Source organism: Babylonia areolata, unplaced genomic scaffold (genome assembly GCF_041734735.1).
Source record: "Babylonia areolata isolate BAREFJ2019XMU unplaced genomic scaffold, ASM4173473v1 tig00020438, whole genome shotgun sequence".
Taxonomy (NCBI): domain Eukaryota; kingdom Metazoa; phylum Mollusca; class Gastropoda; order Neogastropoda; family Buccinidae; genus Babylonia; species Babylonia areolata.
Window position 1 is genome coordinate 20,001 of NW_027468484.1, and position 5,000 is coordinate 25,000.

The following is a 5,000-nucleotide window of genomic DNA, read 5'->3' on the forward strand; positions in this document are numbered from 1 at the left end:
GCCTTTTTTTCTCTCCGAGCATGCCAAAGTTGAGAGAAAACGCCGTTTGGCATGGACGGGAGGAGGTGTGGAGGAGTAGTCCATTTTTGAATGGCAGCGGAAAGATTTTGGCAATTGTAGCGAGGTTCTTCGGACTTTTATCCACAACCTTTACCTGCCTTTTCCTCAGCGAGCATGCCAAAGTTGAGAGAAAACGCCCTTCGCCATTGACGGGACCAGACGTTGACGACTACGTCTTTCTTTTTTTCACGGCGCCTGAACGATTTGGGCAATTCTCCACAGCGCGTTTACTTTTTATCCACAACCTTTACCTGCCTTTTCCTCAGCGAGCATGCCAAAGTTGAGAGGAAAACGCCGTTTGGCATGGACAGGAGCAGGCGTTGACGACCAGGTCTTTTTTTTGGTCTTTTTTTTTCACAGCGCCGGAAGGATTCAGGCAATTCTCCAAAGCCGGTTACTTTTATCCACAACCTTTACTGGACCTTTTTTTTCTTTTTTTCCTTTTTTCTCTCTCCGAGCATGCCAAAGTTGATAGAAAACGCGGTTCGGCATGGACGGGAGCAGGCGTTGAGGAGTAGGCCTTTTTTTGAGGGCCCAGAAAGTATTTTGGCAATTTTTTACTTTTTTATCCACAACCTTTACCTGCCTTTTTTTCTCTCCGAGCATGCCAAAGTTGAGAGAAAACGCCGTTTGGCATGGACGGGAGGAGGTGTGGAGGAGTAGTCCATTTTTGAATGGCAGCGGAAAGATTTTGGCAATTGTAGCGAGGTTCTTCGGACTTTTATCCACAACCTTTACCTGCCTTTTCCTCAGCGAGCATGCCAAAGTTGAGAGAAAACGCCCTTCGCCATTGACGGGACCAGACGTTGACGACTACGTCTTTCTTTTTTTCACGGCGCCTGAACGATTTGGGCAATTCTCCACAGCGCGTTTACTTTTTATCCACAACCTTTACCTGCCTTTTCCTCAGCGAGCATGCCAAAGTTGAGAGGAAAACGCCGTTTGGCATGGACAGGAGCAGGCGTTGACGACCAGGTCTTTTTTTTGGTCTTTTTTTTTCACAGCGCCGGAAGGATTCAGGCAATTCTCCAAAGCCGGTTACTTTTATCCACAACCTTTACTGGACCTTTTTTTTCTTTTTTTCCTTTTTTCTCTCTCCGAGCATGCCAAAGTTGATAGAAAACGCGGTTCGGCATGGACGGGAGCAGGCGTTGAGGAGTAGGCCTTTTTTTGAGGGCCCAGAAAGTATTTTGGCAATTTTTTACTTTTTTATCCACAACCTTTACCTGCCTTTTTTTCTCTCCGAGCATGCCAAAGTTGAGAGAAAACGCCGTTTGGCATGGACGGGAGGAGGTGTGGAGGAGTAGTCCATTTTTGAATGGCAGCGGAAAGATTTTGGCAATTGTAGCGAGGTTCTTCGGACTTTTATCCACAACCTTTACCTGCCTTTTCCTCAGCGAGCATGCCAAAGTTGAGAGAAAACGCCCTTCGCCATTGACGGGACCAGACGTTGACGACTACGTCTTTCTTTTTTTCACGGCGCCTGAACGATTTGGGCAATTCTCCACAGCGCGTTTACTTTTTATCCACAACCTTTACCTGCCTTTTCCTCAGCGAGCATGCCAAAGTTGAGAGGAAAACGCCGTTTGGCATGGACAGGAGCAGGCGTTGACGACCAGGTCTTTTTTTTGGTCTTTTTTTTTCACAGCGCCGGAAGGATTCAGGCAATTCTCCAAAGCCGGTTACTTTTATCCACAACCTTTACTGGACCTTTTTTTTCTTTTTTTCCTTTTTTCTCTCTCCGAGCATGCCAAAGTTGATAGAAAACGCGGTTCGGCATGGACGGGAGCAGGCGTTGAGGAGTAGGCCTTTTTTTGAGGGCCCAGAAAGTATTTTGGCAATTTTTTACTTTTTTATCCACAACCTTTACCTGCCTTTTTTTCTCTCCGAGCATGCCAAAGTTGAGAGAAAACGCCGTTTGGCATGGACGGGAGGAGGTGTGGAGGAGTAGTCCATTTTTGAATGGCAGCGGAAAGATTTTGGCAATTGTAGCGAGGTTCTTCGGACTTTTATCCACAACCTTTACCTGCCTTTTCCTCAGCGAGCATGCCAAAGTTGAGAGAAAACGCCCTTCGCCATTGACGGGACCAGACGTTGACGACTACGTCTTTCTTTTTTTCACGGCGCCTGAACGATTTGGGCAATTCTCCACAGCGCGTTTACTTTTTATCCACAACCTTTACCTGCCTTTTCCTCAGCGAGCATGCCAAAGTTGAGAGGAAAACGCCGTTTGGCATGGACAGGAGCAGGCGTTGACGACCAGGTCTTTTTTTTGGTCTTTTTTTTTCACAGCGCCGGAAGGATTCAGGCAATTCTCCAAAGCCGGTTACTTTTATCCACAACCTTTACTGGACCTTTTTTTTCTTTTTTTCCTTTTTTCTCTCTCCGAGCATGCCAAAGTTGATAGAAAACGCGGTTCGGCATGGACGGGAGCAGGCGTTGAGGAGTAGGCCTTTTTTTGAGGGCCCAGAAAGTATTTTGGCAATTTTTTACTTTTTTATCCACAACCTTTACCTGCCTTTTTTTCTCTCCGAGCATGCCAAAGTTGAGAGAAAACGCCGTTTGGCATGGACGGGAGGAGGTGTGGAGGAGTAGTCCATTTTTGAATGGCAGCGGAAAGATTTTGGCAATTGTAGCGAGGTTCTTCGGACTTTTATCCACAACCTTTACCTGCCTTTTCCTCAGCGAGCATGCCAAAGTTGAGAGAAAACGCCCTTCGCCATTGACGGGACCAGACGTTGACGACTACGTCTTTCTTTTTTTCACGGCGCCTGAACGATTTGGGCAATTCTCCACAGCGCGTTTACTTTTTATCCACAACCTTTACCTGCCTTTTCCTCAGCGAGCATGCCAAAGTTGAGAGGAAAACGCCGTTTGGCATGGACAGGAGCAGGCGTTGACGACCAGGTCTTTTTTTTGGTCTTTTTTTTTCACAGCGCCGGAAGGATTCAGGCAATTCTCCAAAGCCGGTTACTTTTATCCACAACCTTTACTGGACCTTTTTTTTCTTTTTTTCCTTTTTTCTCTCTCCGAGCATGCCAAAGTTGATAGAAAACGCGGTTCGGCATGGACGGGAGCAGGCGTTGAGGAGTAGGCCTTTTTTTGAGGGCCCAGAAAGTATTTTGGCAATTTTTTACTTTTTTATCCACAACCTTTACCTGCCTTTTTTTCTCTCCGAGCATGCCAAAGTTGAGAGAAAACGCCGTTTGGCATGGACGGGAGGAGGTGTGGAGGAGTAGTCCATTTTTGAATGGCAGCGGAAAGATTTTGGCAATTGTAGCGAGGTTCTTCGGACTTTTATCCACAACCTTTACCTGCCTTTTCCTCAGCGAGCATGCCAAAGTTGAGAGAAAACGCCCTTCGCCATTGACGGGACCAGACGTTGACGACTACGTCTTTCTTTTTTTCACGGCGCCTGAACGATTTGGGCAATTCTCCACAGCGCGTTTACTTTTTATCCACAACCTTTACCTGCCTTTTCCTCAGCGAGCATGCCAAAGTTGAGAGGAAAACGCCGTTTGGCATGGACAGGAGCAGGCGTTGACGACCAGGTCTTTTTTTTGGTCTTTTTTTTTCACAGCGCCGGAAGGATTCAGGCAATTCTCCAAAGCCGGTTACTTTTATCCACAACCTTTACTGGACCTTTTTTTTCTTTTTTTCCTTTTTTCTCTCTCCGAGCATGCCAAAGTTGATAGAAAACGCGGTTCGGCATGGACGGGAGCAGGCGTTGAGGAGTAGGCCTTTTTTTGAGGGCCCAGAAAGTATTTTGGCAATTTTTACTTTTTTATCCACAACCTTTACCTGCCTTTTTTTCTCTCCGAGCATGCCAAAGTTGAGAGAAAACGCCGTTTGGCATGGACGGGAGGAGGTGTGGAGGAGTAGTCCATTTTTGAATGGCAGCGGAAAGATTTTGGCAATTGTAGCGAGGTTCTTCGGACTTTTATCCACAACCTTTACCTGCCTTTTCCTCAGCGAGCATGCCAAAGTTGAGAGAAAACGCCCTTCGCCATTGACGGGACCAGACGTTGACGACTACGTCTTTCTTTTTTTCACGGCGCCTGAACGATTTGGGCAATTCTCCACAGCGCGTTTACTTTTTATCCACAACCTTTACCTGCCTTTTCCTCAGCGAGCATGCCAAAGTTGAGAGGAAAACGCCGTTTGGCATGGACAGGAGCAGGCGTTGACGACCAGGTCTTTTTTTTGGTCTTTTTTTTTCACAGCGCCGGAAGGATTCAGGCAATTCTCCAAAGCCGGTTACTTTTATCCACAACCTTTACTGGACCTTTTTTTTCTTTTTTTCCTTTTTTCTCTCTCCGAGCATGCCAAAGTTGATAGAAAACGCGGTTCGGCATGGACGGGAGCAGGCGTTGAGGAGTAGGCCTTTTTTTGAGGGCCCAGAAAGTATTTTGGCAATTTTTTACTTTTTTATCCACAACCTTTACCTGCCTTTTTTTCTCTCCGAGCATGCCAAAGTTGAGAGAAAACGCCGTTTGGCATGGACGGGAGGAGGTGTGGAGGAGTAGTCCATTTTTGAATGGCAGCGGAAAGATTTTGGCAATTGTAGCGAGGTTCTTCGGACTTTTATCCACAACCTTTACCTGCCTTTTCCTCAGCGAGCATGCCAAAGTTGAGAGAAAACGCCCTTCGCCATTGACGGGACCAGACGTTGACGACTACGTCTTTCTTTTTTTCACGGCGCCTGAACGATTTGGGCAATTCTCCACAGCGCGTTTACTTTTTATCCACAACCTTTACCTGCCTTTTCCTCAGCGAGCATGCCAAAGTTGAGAGAAAACGCCCTTCGCCATTGACGGGACATATGAATACAATAAAAGGAAACAAAATGATAAAGTATATGAATGTGGTAGTGTGGACTGAAGTTTGTCGTGTCTGTGTGTTGTTGTGTATTAATAACTCGTAGTCAAGTCAGTGAGTTG